At 34.4% G+C, this 19538-nt stretch overlaps 1 long non-coding RNA gene across 1 annotated transcript; it reads left to right on the forward strand.

The window, feature by feature from the left end:
• The first annotated feature begins 411 nt into the window (after positions 1–411).
• Positions 412–1449, forward strand: LOC128293971 (uncharacterized). Its single transcript, XR_008284135.1, has 2 exons — positions 412–500; positions 1272–1449. It is a non-coding gene; the product is annotated as an uncharacterized LOC128293971 (long non-coding RNA).
• Positions 1450–19538: the final 18089 nt, after the last annotated feature.

Consider the following 19538-nt stretch of genomic DNA (forward strand, 5'->3'; position numbering starts at 1 on the left):
GGTAGCTCGATTAAGCTTATGTTAGCAATAATTCAACCTAGGGTTTATATTTGGAAAAATACCCATAGGTGAAATTTGTGTATTTTGATGTTTTATGATAGAATATGAGGTTTTAAATTATGTTAGACAACTTGTGCTACTCGGTTTTGAGTGAAAACGAGTAAAAGGGCTTAATCGGCAAAAATACCTAATAGTCACAAGTATATGTTAGAGAATTTGATGTTGCCATAGAAGGGAAAAGTGATAAGCATGTTATAAAACATAAGAATAAGGAATAAAGTTTAATTCCCGAGCCTAGGGGCAAAAGTGTAATTATGCAAAAGTTTAGGGGCAAAAGTGTAATTTTTCCAAAGTTCGTATTAAATGCTGTTTTGATGAATGTATGTATTAAATAAGATTAATTTGGTATTATAGATCAAGAAAGACGTGGAATCGACCTCAATCGAGGAAAAGAAAAGATTGTGGACTAGATTGCAAAATCCTTGTATTTTGGTACCAAGGTAAGTTCATGTGTAAATAATGTAGCATAATGGTTATTTTTAAGTTATTGATGTTAATTATATGTTATGCTGAATTTTATTATGAAATGTATGCTTTGTGGTTAATTTCAAATAATATGTAAATTATGTGAACTACTTGTTAAATATAATTGTTACCGAGTATTGATTTGACATTCTACGGAAGACGGCAAGGATAAGTGTTCGAGGAAAAAGCCCGTTTGAACCTTAGGAATATATTAGGATACAAGTGACATGTCACTAGGATGGTTGAGCATCCGAACTCGTTGAGTTGAGTCCGAGTTCACTTATGGATGCGAATGTCCGAACTCGTTGAGTTGAGTCCGAGTTCGTGAGATGTAACTAGGCATCCGAGCTCGTTGAGTTGAGTCCGAGTTCGCTTATGGGCGGGTTACATGATTGCTTGATTGCATATATGGCACTTATGTGCAAGTTATCCATGTATCCGAATTATATTCCGATGTGTTCAACGGGTAAAGCTCTACTCAAATGGAGGAATATTTGAGATGTAAAGAGACGTATTGGTAAGTGATGTGAAAGGATATTTTGAATAGGTATGTATTTAACCCTCGGGTTGAGTATTGATTCAACCACGATAAGGTAATAAGATGATGAAAAATGATTAGAAATGTGACATGTGTTTTAGTGATGCATGCTAATGTTGATTGGTATGACTGTTTGTTATGTTACTTATTATTTGCATATGAACTTACTAAGCATTTATGCTTACTCCCTCCTTCTTACTCATTGTAGTTTTGGCCAAGCCAGCTCAGGAGTCGGGATAGGTCGAAGGCTCAGTCACACTATCCGGAAGACTTTTGGTAAAGGCTTGTAAATTTAAGTATGGCATGTATAGCAATATATCTATTTTGTGTAAATGATCTTATGGTATGGTAATGGAATGGTTGAGGAAATGTTTGATAATGATAAATTATGAAAATGGTTAGTTTAGATTATGTTTGATGATAAGGAAAATTAATAAGATACTTAGTGTATAAAAACTCATCAAAAGGGATGAAATTTGCCATAAAGCAGGATCTTTATGACAACAACGACGCAAGTTTGAAAATTTACTAAAAATAATAGAAATTGAATTTGGTGATGGACTACATATCAAATTGAAGCTTATTATGTCTAGTTTCACATGAAACAAATGAAACAAGAAAAGGAATTATATGTTAGAAGATATTAGAATTTTAGTGAAACAGGGTCATAGCAGTTTCTGAATCCCCTGTTCCAACTTTAGAAATTCACCATAAATTGTAAAGATATAATTAGGTAGTTTATTTTATATTATCAGAATCCTTATTGAGTCTAGTTTCAAGAGAAATAAACCTCATATTCATATGAATTTTTTACAGATAAATGTGGTTCATAGTAAACAGAGGTCAGACCAGTCAAGTCTTGAAACAGGGGTAACTTTAACTAATAAACTATACTAATTGGCCCAATCAAAAATTCTAGAAAAAAATTAGTAAATAGATGTATGAGTCTAGATTTAGGGAAAATTTACGGATCTAGATTTTGAGTTTTGTAACTCGAGATATGATTTTTCTTGTAACTGTGACGCTGGTAGTTAGAAAGCTGTGAATGTAGAAATAAATAATTTGAAGTTCTTAATTTGATAAATATTGTTCGGTAACCCCTCAAGCTCGACTCCGGCGATGGTCTCGGGCGTGGGGGCGTTACAATAGCATCGATGTAGCTTGCCTCCACATATTTACCCTGAAAGGCTATCTTATAGAAATCCCATGATAGACGCTCGAGCTGAGTGCCCTCCTTAACGGTCAGCCACCATTGATATGTTTTATCACGAAGCAAGGAAACAACCCTTTTTCAATTTCTGTTTAGGGGTAAAATCCAAATCATCCATGATTCTTTCAGTGGCCTCCATCCAATACTCGGCCACGTTGGGGGCAACACTAGTAACACTCTTAAATAACTTAGCCCTATTAGACCGAAGTCATTCTGTAACCGACCCTCAGCCCCCAGATCCAGCATTGGGCCCTGCGACCCTCTCCAAAATCCTAAGCATAGCCTGGGACAATGCGTCGTCCCCAGCTATGCGATCATGAGACCCACTCTCAATAGCAGGAGACACTGGCGTCTCACTCGTGTCTAAATTCGGTATATTATCCATGGAAGAGGACTCAGCTTGAGCTCCTCTACGGCCTCTACCTCGGCCTCTAGTACCACATCCGTGGATACCTCGTGCGCTCATTGTCTAATTCAATTTATCTGTATTACAAATTTTATGGATCAGTTACAGTTTCAGTATTTATTAACAGATATTTTATGCAAAACAATATACTATCTACAGTATTGCGAAATAAACAGTACAAATTTCAGAAAGCTTATAGGATCGGCGCCAGAGACTCTATGAACTACACACTTAACCAGAATATTTGAAAACATTTAGAAATAATTCTTTAAAAGAAAAATAATTTTAGAACCCAAAATTCACAGCTGAGTTTTAAACCTGGCTCTGATACCACTAAATGTAACACTCCAAATTCGGCCTAGACGTTATGGCCGAATCCAGTAATGTCACATGGAATAAAATTCAAAAACGAGTTTGTTAAGTGAAAACTATTCCAGTTAATTCGTTTTTATCTTAATTTAGAGTAAAATTCATATTCTAATGTTATGGCAAAAGTCGTATATTTTTAGCAGAAGCTTTGATGACTTTCATCTTTGGAAAACCGTTTGTATTTAAGGAAATCGTTATTTTGATTAAAAATCGATTTTAGTCTAAAAATTCGCAAACAGTTTAAAAATTCAAAATAAAGTCAATCAGTCCATAATGTTCCAAATTACATCAAAAATAACCCAGAAATTAAATAAGAAATAAATACCAATACAGAGTTTAAAACAGTCTAAATATTTGTGGCCACCATCGAGTCCTCTGCTACACCGACCCATTAAGTCTAGGGATTACTTGTACAGATTAAATCTAAATGGTGAGTTTTCGTAAACTCAGTATGTAATCCCCTTGGAAACATGTATATAGATACACATCAGAATATATACAGAAACACTCTCAGATATAAGTTTGGGCCTTGGCCCAATCTCAAATATAATATATAGAACAAAATATCAGAATCCTACCCACCAACCTCTAGATACCATCTCCGTCCAACCCTGCATAACATGTGGGGATTAAATCAACCCACCCATCCCTACACACCATGTTGTACCAAAACGCTGCACATAATCAAAAATTTGCAGCTGCGTTGCCAGATAGCAGGTTTAAGAACCTTTCAAACACTTCCTCCACAAATCATCAACCCACCCCAATGTAATGCAATATGTAAAAGAATGTCATGCAGTTATACAATTTTATCAAATCATACAATCAATTCGGTATTCAAGCTCAGTCAAACATCACATAATCAGATCACATAATTAGGGGTCTACGTAATGCTTACCAACTCTATAGTAGGTCTACAATCGACATGGGTGACCTGTGCAACCTTACAGAACTTTTCAAAAAAATGAGCTCACACGCCCATGTAGCTTGCTCGTATGGGCCCACACACCCGTGTGGTCCACACGGCCCAAATTGGCCTTGGTCGTATAGATCACACGGCCTGGCCTAGAATTCTACACGCCTGTCTGGTTTACCCGTCTAGGCCCACACTCCCGTGTGGTCCACACGGCCCAAATTAGTCCAGCCCGTGTGTCGCACACGGCCCGCTCGCCATCACATGACCTTGTCCTCGCGTCGACGACTGGCCTCGTCGATCCTGCCCGTGTCGTGGGAACACGGCCTACCACACGGGCGACCACACTCCCGTGTGGCGTCGATAGTAAGGTTTTTAGCTTTCATTGAAACCTTGTTTTCTGTGCAATCGAGTACACACCTGTTACGATTTCGCTCCTATAGGCAGTCACGAATCTCCAGAACCTATAATAGACATTACCAAGGCCAATTTTCAGCGGTACAATCGAAAACTAAACAGGGAATATTTCTCAACGGAACCCTTAGAACATTGGTAAAGTGAACTCGTCAACGAACCAAAAACCCAACATTCAAAACTCTGCAGAAGCACCAACTGCTACTTGATTTTCACCTATTTCGAAAGAATCGAAATAATCTTTTTTTTCAAAGAACCGTCTACAAAACGAGAGAAAGTGGCAAAGCGAAAACTTATCGAACGAGCAAGTTCAATCACCGAACACGATAGAGGCACGAAGGAAAACAAAAGAAAAGAGAAAGAAACCAATGGATATTCTGCAGAAGAGCAGAGAGAATATTTTTACAGAAACCGAAATTTTTGAAAAAGATTCAAATTAAAACTGATAACTTCCTAAATCTTTCCCCCTTACTTCTCTTCACCCATCACCCCACTCCCTCCACCACTCAGACTTTTAGTTTGACCAAAATTCTCTCGGTTAAACGAGCAAAAAAAATAACATCCATGCTTGCACAGCGATTCGAACACAGAACCTCCAACACTTCATCACACACCTTAACCAACAGGCCAATGGGCCTATTTTGATATGGTTCTACCCACAATTAAATATAAGCCTATTAAATAAGGTTAAGGCTTTATTCAAAAAAAATATCAAAATTTTCCTACCGAAAGGCTTGAACTTGGGACCTCTCACACATACCCATAACACTTAACCACTGAAGCAGATACACAATTGTGTGTCACATTTTAGTAGAAACAAAAATAAGAATTTTGGGGCGTTACAACCTTCTTCGCTATTCTCATACCATGGACTGTTTCGAGTGTAGGCTCAGACAAATTCGAATCAAACACAAAACCAAAAATTATTTACTTTACTTTCAGTGGAAAAGTAAAACTATCTCTAATAGAAACCAATAGAAATGTTATTCTCTCAGAAAATAAAATTTATACTTAGAAATAATTTCTCACTATTTTCAAACAAAATAACAATATCCCAAAAGTTGTGTGTAACTTATTGTATTTTTAGCTCTATCGGTGTTATCTGTTTATAAGGAGAGGAAATGAAACCCTAGTTGAATTAGTAAAATACATTTAATGTCTATTTAATAGAAAAAACCTATCCCCTAGTTGAACTAGGAGAGAGAGGGATAGTAGGATATGCTTTCTCCCATATGTATTATAATGTAGATTAGGGCTTCTTCTGTATTGGGTCCAATTATATGTGCTTCCTGAACTTTTAACCCAACACTTTGTAATTCAATCCACCCTAGTACATGTTTTTCTATTTCCTAAAAGAAACATTACTTATTAAATTAATTTTAATTAATTAATTTTTTAATTAAATTGTAACACCCCATACTCGACCAGATCATCAGGTTCGAACTATAAGGTGTCACATTCGTTGCCAAAGCAACTACGATCGAATTAAACTTATTAATACCAAATAACATAAAAATGCAAGCAATATACATATATAATATGTCATATAATCATACCTAGGTCTTACATGAGCTTACGAAAGTTTTAATGTGAACCAGAGATCAAATTAGGACTGAATTGTAAAAGTTTCAAATTACAGGATTGATGTCACAATGTGAGGGGGTTCCCCATCGCAATGTGACATACTAGCTTTGCCTAGTTGCGACAATGCACTTTGAAATGACGGATTTCGAAAAAGAGAGAGCTAATGTCGTGAAACTGAACCCCGATGTTGCAACACAGTATTTTAAAAGAGAAAATTGAAAACTTCGAAGATTTGTGTCACGACATCCACACCTAGTTTCACGACACAAAATCAAATCGATATATTTTTTTCAGATACTCACGCAACCCACCGAAATATTGTTTAAAACCCATCCAAATTAACCCTAAAACCTCTAAAATAACACACATAATAGCATCTTAAACCCCCAAACTTAAACTTTAACCACTAAACATCCTCCACATCTCTTTTCCTTGGGTTAAAACAAAATATTCTCCATTCCTTCTCTCTCTTTTTTCATGTAGGACGAGATCTTGTCGTTACAACCATCCAACATGCTCAGCAAACTCAAGCCGAATGACAAAAAAGGTTAAGCGACTCAACCCTTGGCTAATTATATTTCAATGTTTTAATAGTTTTTCTTGTTTGGTCATTGATTATTGAAAATTTGGGGTGGTTTACTTTGCTTCTAGGCAATTTGGAGGAATTACGGACAATGAGCCATCAACAGTTGATAATTTTACGAGCACTAAAGAGAAAGAAGTGGAAACTTACTTATTTAAAATCAAGAAGAAAATGTTTCTCTAAGAAAGGGGATTCGAATTCCCGATAGGTCTCTGTAGCGATATATGGGATTTAGTGCAATACCATAAGTGGGAAAATTTCTGTCAAACTCTAACAGAATTGGTATGCAGTTTGGTTGTACAAGAATTTTATGCTTCGTTAAAATAGTCCGAAGCAAAAAGACCATTGGGCGAACCATGGTCACAAGTAACTATTAGGGGTAAGGACATCTCTGCTTCACCCCAAAAAATTTGTAGATTTTATGATGCTCTGTTCTATATGTACGATTTTCTGCAACAAACCAATTTGATTTTTTATCGAAATATAGATATGAAAACATAATAAACTATTTAACTGAGGGGCGAGGTGTTTGGAAATGTGAATTGGGAACTAATTCTCTAATATCATTTCACCAAACTAACATGTCCCCTAAGGCTAAAATGTGGTTGCAATTTATCTGTTCTTAGATATATCCTACTATGCATGTCACTAACATCACTACTTTCCTAGGTAATCTTCTTTATGCTATTTTACAAAAGGAAAAGATCTGTATTGGGACTTGGATATACAGAAGCATGATTTGTTGTGTTCATAAAAAAAAAGTTGGGATGCCCTTTTTGCATCTTGTAACAGCCCTATGTAAAAAGGCAAAGGTTCCTAGGGGTAGTCAAGATTATTTTTAGGCCAATGAAGAATCCCATCAGATACTCCACATATAAATAGCTCTTAGAGTCACATCATAAACAAGTTATAGAATGGAACCTACAACAAGAACAACAATTGGAAAGCCCTTCAATCTTTAAAACGAAGATGAGAAGTAGAGACTAGACAATATCAAGATAGAAGTAACATTCTATGCTTACAATGGATAATTCAATAGCTGCAAGAGGCAAGGCCGATTTTTAAAGATTATGCACAAAGACAACCTGCAGATGCCACAATTCCCACCCATTAAATATGGGTTTGTACAAGGAAATGATAAAGATAAGGAAGAGGATCCCAAGGAAAATGAGGATGAGGAAAACACCAAAAAAAGGATACAAATGAGTTGGAAACTGATTTCGACTGAGAATATGATTTTAATTTAATTTATTGGGTTTGTATTGAAAAATTGGATGATTTCAGTTTTCTTCTAACGCTCCAAAACCCGGCCTAGAAGTTTAGACTGAATCCCCGGAGGTTACATTGATCACGAAAGTGATCGTAAGAATATTTTACAAAACAAGAATATTTAATCTTTTAGATTTCAAACAGAAACGTTGCAGTTAAGTTTAATTTATGAATAAAATTAGATTTACGAGAAAAATCAAAAATAGAACTTGTACCACAGTTTCACTAAAACCTTACAATTTCAAATAATATATCGAAACGAAAACTGAAAAGACAAATTGTTATGTTATTTTTAACTGTGATTGTTTGAGACCTCTGCCTATCGAGTCTAGCATCAAAATTCAAAAAGGTAATTGAAAAGGGAAACACTAAGGGGGTAAGCTACCCGAGCTCAGTGTGAGTTCAAAATGATAAACAACATATTTAAAGAAGAAAACTCCATATAGCAATTCAGTAGAAAAACATATTTACAGATATAGGCAAAAATAGAAATCTAACACGAAACTAATGTCCCAACACATGTAATAGTTAGAGTACACCAAACACACATAAAATACTCAATACATGTGTTGATTAGTCAAATAGAATATGGTCAAATAATCAAACACCCAAACAGATGCATATGAATGCAATCAAGTACTAAAACCCACCCATCCAGCCATCACACCTCCCATCCCCCGATCATACCCCAAAAGAGTTGTTAAAGCTCATCCAACCAAACACACCAATTAAGACCTCGAAAGGCCCATCCAACCCTACACATCATAAATGTGGACTAAGCCACTCAGATACTAATATGCAGCAAGGCTAGCATATATGCAGAATAGTGCAATGCGATAATCCGTTGTACAGACCTGTTGCGGTTTAAACTGCCAAATCAAATAATAGTACACAACAAAGTTGATGTACATACAGTACAGTGCGGTAAATCGTTGTATGAATAGGTTGTAGTAAAACTGCTAGATCAGATCAGATTCATTCTTCCTTCTCTTCGCATCTAACCCAAAATTTACTTTTGCAAATGTATGTATGTATACAATCTTACAGAAATAATGAACACATCGACAAATAGTTAAACAGAAACAAATACGCACACACACACACAGATACACACAGCTAACGGAGTTCAGAAATCAAACATCTCACATACAACAGTCACAAATTACACATAAACATAACACAAAGCCGCAGATATAGAGACTTAATTACCCTCACTAAAGCCTAGCCAAGGGTCGGAATACACAGATGGATTTTCAGATAAAAAACATACACAAACTAAAATTTGTGACTTACGACCACACGGCCTTATGCTCTAGCCGTGTGGAAATGCCTAAGCCGTGTGGGGGTCAAAAAACCTGTGTGGAGGGAGACACACGACCGTGTGACTAAGGTATAAGCTCGTGTGAGCTAGGGACGCGGCCGTGTGAATAGACCATGTAACTGACTGTTCAAATATGCTAAAATAGAGTACAAGTCTGACACGACCGTGTGAGGGTATCACACGCCCATGTGCCTACCAGACATGGTCGTGTGTCTAAAACACATACCCGTGTGGGATCCCTAAATCCCCAAATTAGCCACACATCCGTGTGGCCAGGCCGTGTGGCACCAAAACACTAAATCCCTAATTCCTAACCACACACGCTCGTGTACCCAAAGGACACGTGTAACACCTCTCATCAGTATTCATCGTCGGAATAGGGTTATGAAGCATTATCGGACTTACAACACTTTTAAATGCACATTTTACATATAATTTATCAATTCAAATACAATTTAATCACAACCAATCATAGTGTCCCTCAAACGAGCCTACGAGACCTTAAACATGCTTTAAAAGTAGTTTGGGACTAAACGGATAACATACGAAAATTTTTGGAAACTTAGAAAAATTTCAACCATAAAGGGGTCACACGCCCATGTGAACAGGCCGTGTGCCTCACACGGCTCCAGACACGCCTGTATCTCTGGCCGTGTGAAAACAAGGCATACATACTAACTTGGGTCACACTCCAACCACACGCCCGTGTGCCCTTTGAAGTGGCCACACACGCCTGTGTGCTAGGCCGTGTGCCAATTAAGGGGTATACTGACTTGTACCACACGACCGGTCACACGTCCGTGTGTGAGACCGTGTGGAGCATACTGACTTCATTCTAGTTTCAACACCAGGGGACACAAAGTCGTGCAACATGACCGTGTGTCACACACGGCTAAGACACACACCCGTGTCTCTACTCTCATGGACAAAAATAGGTCATTTTACCAAGCCATTTTGTCATCCATTTTGCACATACTTATACAAGCCCAATTGGTACCATTTTAAGACACAAATATGTAGCCAAAAGTCATCAACCAATACACAATCACACTATATCCATTTCAACCATTTCTATACTCAATTCAATGTCATTTACCTATTCAAGTACCTATCAACTCAACTTGTTTTACTAGACATAATTCACATATATAATTCATATGGTTAAACCATTCCAACATGCATTATCAATTCAACTTCATTCACTCAATATAGGTCAATTACCTAACTCAAAACAAAGCCATTTACACAACTTAGTAAATTAACAAATTCATTATCACAAGCCAACTCAAATGGCCTAAAAACACATGTTCATCAAACATACTCAAGCCTATACATGCCATATACCATATATACATAACTTCAAAAGTACCAAAATAGATGTTTGATAGTGCGATGAAGTATCTAATGATCCCCAAATCTGAGCTAGCTTCGATATCATTATAAAACACTGGAAAATACACAAAGTAAGCTAATAAGCTTAGTAAACTCGTATGATATAAACTTAACTAATCACAAATACAATATTCATCAATCTAAACATATTATCATGTAATTTATGATTACTAACAAACCTTTTGTGACAGCCCTAAATTGGCCCTAGTCGGAAAGTGGTTTCGGGACCGCTAAACCGAGTCATAAAAATAATTAACCGTCATAGTTGATGCTCATTATATGTACATATGCATGTGTGAAAATTTCATGTTTGGATTTTGTTAATTGTAAGTGAATTTTATCAAATAGGACTTGTGTGAGAAAATTTAGAAATGTGCTAGGCAAATGTAAAGTGGTCTATTAATGCATGTTGTGAAAATGATGGGTTTGCATGTCAATTTACCCAAAATTTAAGCATGGTGGCGGCCATGCTATGAGTGGAAACATGTTGCAAACATGTTGGGTTAGTGGTTATGTTAGAAAGAATAAAATAATGAAAAAAAGGAATATGATGAAAACAAAGGAAAAAAAAGTGTCCATCCTTTCACATTTTTCTTCCTTGGCGAATGTTCTAAGAAGAAGGGGAGAGCTTGAGAAAATCAGCTATGGTAGTTTGCTAGACTAAGGTATGTTTGATGTTGTTCATGAGATTCATGCATGTTTTTAGTTGTTAGTTTGAGTTCTACCTAGCCCATGGTTTAAATATTTGCTATGGGATGGAGATGATATTCGGCCATGGGTGTTGTCTTCTTGGTTGATGTTTGATGTTGTGGTGATGAGGCATGAAGATGAGTTAAGTTTCGGCTAAGGTGGATTTGTGTTGATGTCATTTGCATGCTAAGTGTGAAGCTTTGTAATGATACATGTGTATGGTGCTTTTGATGTTGTGAATGGAAGTAGTGGAAAAGTAAAAGAAAATTTATGTAGAAATGTGGTATATATGGATTTGTAGGATGTTATAAATATATGTGAAGCCATGCTAGATTAGGAAGAATTCGGTCAAGTGTTCATGAGATGAAATTTTGTGTTTAGGTGAATTAAAGATGATAGTATAGTTGATATCATGTATATATGTATGCATATTCGGCCATCAAATTAAGAGCATAGGTGATGTTGAGTCTAAGCTTTGCACATTCAGACATATATATATATATGCATGTGTGATTGAATTATTGATAGTAGGGCGATAGCATATGGTTATTAGCCGAATAGCTAAGAACATAAGGTAGCAAGATAAAAATTTTACCATGCCATTCCGTATGTCATAAAATCATTAAAATGTGAATACCAATATATGTAGCAAAGCGGTTGAATGAGTTAATTTATTTGTTTAAGCTCAAGATCCTAAAGGAGGCGTCCAACAAGGGAAATCGAAGGTCATCGAGTAGCCGACTTGGAATTATTTTACCCAACACAAGGTAAGTCATTAAGCATATAGTTGGTATTGATTTAAATGATCGTAATACCTATGCAATTGTGGTTAATGAGATGAAATGTATACAAATGTATATGTATGTAGAGATGAAATTGTCGAATGTAAAAAGGAAGTGAAATGTATAGAGTGGCTGGTTTTCGGCACTAAGTGTGCGGGCAATAAGTGTTCACGGTTGTGAGATTGGCACTAAGTGTGCGGGCTTGAAATGCATGGCACTAAGTGTGCGAGTTTAAAGTACATGGCACTAGGTGTGCGTGGTTGATTATTAAGCACTATGTGTGTGAACCCATTATATATATATTTTCTATCAATTATTTATATTAAGGGTGCGACCTTACCGAGTCGATTTCGGACAGTGGAAAGGGTAAGTACCTTGAGTTCATGGCTAATAGGTGCTATGTTTATATTTGGAGTTGAGCGTGGTAAGTTTTGAACCTATGTGATGATTATAATTGAAGTCACGTACATAAGGTTCATCGTGGAATAGGTGAAAGTTCGCTTAGTTGTATGATTGTAACGAAAATAAAATGATGTATGGAAATACCTCAATTATTCTATTGAATAGCGTATGAAATGTCAATGTAGGACTTGGAATGAGATTGAATCGTAAGGTCTAAGAAACTATGGCATAGTTCGGTATGGATGGAGTACTTAGCCTCATTTCGTTGTTTCCTCTTGTGAAAATTTTATTAATGGATGGTAGTGTAATGCTTATGACTTACTGAGTTATATACTCATTCGGTGTTTGCTTGTCACCTATTTTAGGTTTCTTGGACTCGACTTTTTGCGTATTCGGGACCGTCATCGAAGTCATCACACCGACTAGCAACTTTTGGTATTTTCTTCTTAGTTGGTCTAGGAGAACATTTCGCATGTATAGGCTATTATGTTTTGTTGAAATTTGGTATGTAAAACTTTGGATAGCCATGCGAAAATGGCTTATATACGTTTTGAGCATAATGTTATAGTCATCTTGAATGTATATGTTCATTAAGAGGCATGGAAACTATGTAATAGGTAAAGTCTACCTTAAAAATGGATGCTGATAGCAGTAGTGACGTGGATGTGAAAAATCACTAAAAATAGTAGGAATGGAATTAAATAGTGAATAAATTATGTAATCGAACCTTGACGAATCTATTTTCATAGGAAAGTAACGAAATGATCATATGACCAATATATTAGGAGATATTTAAGTTTTCGCGAAACAGGGCCAGGATAGTTTCTGGATTCCCTGTTCCGACTTTGGAAATTAATTATAAATTAACCAGATATAATTAGAAGTTTTTCCATATATGTACAGATTCCTTTTCGAGTCTAGTTTCTATAGAAACAAACGGCATCAGTATTGAGGCCCTGTACAGGGAGATATCCAAGTCGTAATGCCTAAAGGTCAGTGTGGTCGAACCCTGAAACAGGGGAGACTTTAACTAATAAACTGTACTAATTGGCTCAACCAAAAAATTCTAGAAAAAAATTTTTAGATGGATATATGAGTCTAGTTTCAGGAAAAATTTACGAAACTGGTTTTTGACTTTTGGAACTCGAGATATGATTTTTAAGGAAACAGTAACGCAGTTAGCCAGCTCGTCTGGAAATTTAAAATGGACTGTGCAATAAGTGATTTAAGTCTGCGAACCCCTCATGTCTGACTCCGGCAACGGTCTCGGGTACGGGGTGTTACACCTTTCACCTACTTAATCATAAACTTATATACAAGCTTTACAACTTCTTCGATTTTAAGCTCATAATATACATGTACATACATGTACCAATCCATAAAAAGTTCATACATACACAGAATGTCGTTGAATACTCAATGCCTCGCACACTTAGTGCCATACTCAATATTTCGCACACTAAGTGCCACACTTGATATCTCGCAAACTAAGTGCCGTACATAGCCGACGCTATCTCAAATCGCACACTAAGTGTCATATATAGCCGAAACTATGCCGAATCGCACACTAAGTGCCACAAATAGTCGATTTGTTGTCGAGCATAACTGTAGTCTCGTATATACAATTTATGCAATATCAAAGCACTAAAAGCATAATTATTACAATGCTTAATACATACGAACTTACCTTGGATGCTAAAATAGCGAATCGAGTCGATTAGTCGATAACTTTATCTTTTCTTCAATCTAAGTTTGTATTCCACTTTTCTTGATCTAATTATATTCAAAATTAACTTATTCAATCATTTATTCATTCAATTTAGTCCAAAAAACACTTTAAAACACATTTACACTTTTTCCCCATAAATTTCATATTTTTTACAATTTAGTCCTTATTTCACAAAATCACAAATTAATGAAATTCAAGACTAACCCATGCTAGTTGAATTACCATAATGCCCCTATCAGCCATAATTTTCATTTACTCACACCTTTAACCACTAACTTTACACATTTCTCAATTTAATCCCTATTACATTTTCACTAAAAATCACTTTACAAAACTTGCTTAACTATCAACAACCATTCTTAATCTATCAAGAAACTTCAAAATACACATGTATTCAACAATGGAATCATTCAAAATCTTTAACAGTTTTGCAAAATAGTCCCTGGGCTAGCTAGACCTAGTTGCAACAATCTCAAAAACATAAAAATCATTAAAAACTGAGTCAAAAATCACTTACATGCTTAAGATACCATGCTTGAACTTTCAAAAGCACAAAAATGGTGTTTTCCTTCTTTAATTTTTGGAAATGAAGAAGATGGACACCAAATTGTGCTTTTGTTTTATTTATTTTATGCTAAATTACACATTTACTTAATTAACCTTAGTTATAAAACATTAAAATCACTTAATGCATGTCCATAATTGTCCACTCACAATTGAAATGGCATAAGGGCCTCCACTATTTAATTTCATATTCATTTAATACCTTTAGCTAATAGAACACCAATTTTGCATTTTATGCAATATAGTCCTTTTATCAAATTAAATATTTAAATAATAAAATTTCTTCATGAAACTTTCACACATACATACTATCATGCTGTAAACACTTAAAATAATATTAAAATAATTTTTTCAACCTCGTATTTATGGTTCCAAAACCACTATTCTAATTTGACTAAAAACGGGCTATTACAACATGGCCATGTGAAAATTAGAAAAAAATCCCCAAATTGACCACACGACTGTGTAGCACCATACCTTACTCGAAAACCATAATTCCTAATTACACACAGTCGTGTGAATCGGCACATGCCCATGTGGCCACCCGTGTGGTTACAAAAACACCCGCAAATAGCCTGAAAATTGAGTCTTCTGGTCATTAAATCAAACTCCAATCATGGTATTTCAAAAATAGACCATACACACTAAATTTCAAGAGATTATAGATGACACGAGCCTCAATTACTCATTTACCGAAGCACATAAAAAGATTGTCAAATTCCACAGTAACTTAATAATTCACAATTATATTAAAATAGGTTCGAATCCCACACCTAATTCGTGATAACATTCAGAAATTGGCTCGACGACAAGAAAGCGACTCTCCTAAACCCACAAGCAAAGCCATCTTTAAAGAAAAATAAAGGAGAACCAAAAAGAAAATAAATAAAAAAGGGGAATAGGAGAATGTTCAGAGAAAAGAAAAATAATCCCAAAAATAAAAAAGATAATAAATAGTATATATTCTAACTTAAAACAAAACTGCTACTTAACTAAACAAAACAAAACAAAAATGATTCTCCAAAACACACCCACAAAGACTCGAACCCAAAACCTTGAGGAACATAAATACTCACTCAACCACCAGACCAACAGGCTCATTCTAACACTTAAATGTGCAACTAAACATAATAGCACACCTCTTTCTCTAACCCTAACTACAAAATCCAAAACTTCTAAATCCCCTTTCTCTAACCCTAACTACAAAACTCAAAACTTCTAACTCCAAAATTCGAGGTGTTACATTTCTTTTCTTTAATCTTTTATTATTATTACTATTATAAAAAATGTTCTTTCTGTGTAGAAGCCTCACATAAATGTGACACTACGTGATTGAGCTAACATAGCGAGATGACACCCGACTAACCTCGTGACACTCTTACGGAAAACTAGGTAATCTCTTCTCTTATCTTTTGGGTGCACATTAGGGACAATGTACCAAATAAAGTGTGAAAGGGGTAGCATAGAAATTTTTAATTTTTTTTGTTATGATTTTTTTTTATTTTCGATAATTTTTAGTTAAATTTTTGTCATGTGTTAACTTATGCTTAAGCTTGTAGAAATACAAGTGATTGGTTAGGAGCATGTGAATAGGTTGTTTGTATAAATTGTAAATCTAGCCTAATAATAAATCATTTGAAGTTATTTAATTTTAGACTAGTTATTTCAATTTGTTAAACTGTAAAGATGAAAAAAGAGTTAAGCGTACCAAATCATAAAAGTATACACGAGTAATCATATATGTTTATTTGAATCATAGGTTGTTGGAATTTTATCACTCGATTATTGAAATCAATGGATATTGAAATAATATAGTTTAATAAGTATATAATCCTTACAAATATGTGTCTAAATGAAAACTAATGAGTGAACAAAAGCATTGTGAGGGCTAAAAGCAAAGTGAGTGAAATAAAATCATAAAATGGTTAAAAGCAATGTGAGTGAAGAGTGAACAAAATGAAAACAAAGAAAATAAAAAGTACGAGTAGTTAAGAAATTTTTACTCATAATTGCACAAATACTCGTTGAAGTTGCTTATACATCAATATTATACGAGAGTTCAAAACATGGATGAAAGAAACTAAGTTGGTGGAGTTCTAATTACCTATATTCTTCAAACATAGATGTGGTACTCGTGTATGTGTTTAGATGGGAGCATATGTTTAACTAACATTGACTTGTTTTCCTTGTAACTCACTGAACTAACATGTTTGAAATTAAAAATCACAAATCGTTTGTATATCTAATTAGAATTGCATGTTTAGCCAAAATTTCCTATCTTAGGTGTCTCAAACTAATTTCGTGTATGAAGCATGCTCAAGTACAATTTCTGCAACAGCCCGTTTTTTAGTGGTGCCAAAAACAGTGATTTTGAGGCCACAAATCTGACGAGTAAGTTTGTAAATATTATTAGTTAATATTTACAAGTCGAAAATGGTTTTTAAAAGGTTTTTGTTATTGTAATTTATATGATATAAGTGATTAATTAAGTTCAAGTGGTATGACCCTAACGTTAAGTGGTTTTAAAAATGAGGTATCAAGACCTCATTTCAATAAACTAAGTCATAAATATTTTTATAAATATTGTGTTATTAAGGTGGTATTAAAGTTTCGTTGAAAAATTTTAACGTTTCAATAGTTAATTAATTAAAAAGGACTAAATCGTAAAAGATATAAAATTTGATCGTTATTTTATTTGAGTGATTAAATGGTTAATTGAATAAAGAAAAAAGGATTAAATGGAAATTAAACCATTTAAGGTTTTAGTGGACGGTAAATTATCATCATATTTTTTGTTTTCTTATCCAAGTACAACCGAATGTCAATGGAAATGAAGCTAGGTTTAGCCATGGTGAACTTCTCATGCATGATAAGAAATTCTTACCCATTTTTAATAATTTTTATGTTTTTAAGATAGTTGCAATTAGGTCCAGCTAGTTTGTACCTTCAATTTTGAAACTGTTAAAGATTTTGAATGTTGTTATTGATGAACCTTGTGATTTTAGATTTTAAATGATGAATTTGAAATATTATTTGTTAGTTAAAAGTATTTTATTAAGTGATTTTGATGAATTTTTTGATTAAGACTAAATTGTTAAAATAGTAAAAGTACAAGGATTTGATGTGAAATTTTTGTAGATATGGGCTGTTTTAGATTCCATAAGTATTCATATAGGCTCAATTTGGGGTACAAAATGGTTAAGTTGCATGTTTTAGGCTTAAGGACTAAATTGAATAAAAGTAAAACTTTAAGGGTAATTTTATAAAATGTAAAAAAACTAAATTGCATAAAATACATTTTTTACTATCTAAATTAATATATTGAATAAAATTATTAATTTAGATTAAGATCGGGTGAAAAATCGAGGAGAATGGAAATTACCAAGATGCCCTTATACTTTTACATTTCTGCAATTTAGCCAAGTAAGTTTGTATGAACTATATTATGTATAATGTTGATTAATATGAATGTTAATATATGATTTTTATGAAAATGAATCATATATATATATATATATATATATATATATATATATATATGTTATTATACAAGTTATCATGTTGTGAGACAACATAAATCCAGCGGCGTATCGACGATCATCGACCAATGAAAAGGGATGGTGACGACCATCGAATATGAAAAGGGATAGCTTCGACTATTAATTATGAAATGGGAAGGTGATGACCATCAACTATGAAAAGGGATGGTGACAACTATCGAATATGAAAAGGGATAGCTTCAGCTATTAATTATGAAAAGGGATGGTGACGACCATCAACTATGAAAAGGGATGGTGATGGCCGTCGATTAATGAAAAGGGATGGTTTTGACCATCGAATATGAAAAAGGATAGTTACAACCATCGTTTTAGCACACTTTGTGTGAGCTCCGGTAAGGGTTCCAATTGACTTCACTACGACAAATATGGAAAGGTAAGATGTACCAATGATCAAAGTATGAATATTCATGTTTATGAAAGGTATGATGTAAGTGATGTTATGTTATATACCATATCTTTCCATGTGATGATATTGCTAAGTTATGTGTTTAATCACTAGCTTGTGGCTATGGTTAATGTTATGTTTATGTCTTATGTGTATGCAAATGAAATGGTAAGTGTTCAATAATAACTAAGGCATGTTTATATGAAACTAAATGGAATGGTGATACATGGAAAAACATGATATATTGTAATGGATGATAAATCCAATTGAATCATACTCAAGTATAATGGTTATCCATGTCAAATTCATATGAACCATGTTTAAATGAACTAACGTGTGTTGTTGATATGTTAGGGCTTATGCCAAGCTTGTGGATATGATTGATGTTTATGATTATACTTGTATTATGCATACGAAAAGGGTAAGAAAAGAGAATGAAACGGTGAGTACGTAATTAGGATGTATTATGTGAGCAAATTACTTATGCTATGAATGAATACACCTATGTCATGGACAAATACACTGAATTGAGAGTTAATAATGTTGGTTAGGCTTATGATAAGCATTGGGGACAGAATGGAAAGTAAGTAAATAGAAAGATATATAATCTTGTAAAAGGTTGATGATTATATATTATATATTATGAAATCCTATCATGTTATGAATGGTCAATAAATATGCGACATTAATAAACTTACTCATTTTTGAATTGATGATCATATCGATTTATGAATCTTATAGCATTGACATAGATTTATGTTTATTCTATAAAGTTCATTATCGAAATGGAACTTTATGCTTAAAGTTTTTACGAGCGTACTAAGCATAAATTGCTTACGTAGTTATTTTCCTTTACCTTACAGATTATTGGAAGTTCGATCGAGTTGGAAGCTAGTCGGAGA

The sequence above is a fragment of the Gossypium arboreum genome, chromosome 6 (assembly GCF_025698485.1).
Source record: "Gossypium arboreum isolate Shixiya-1 chromosome 6, ASM2569848v2, whole genome shotgun sequence".
NCBI classification, from domain to species: domain Eukaryota; kingdom Viridiplantae; phylum Streptophyta; class Magnoliopsida; order Malvales; family Malvaceae; genus Gossypium; species Gossypium arboreum.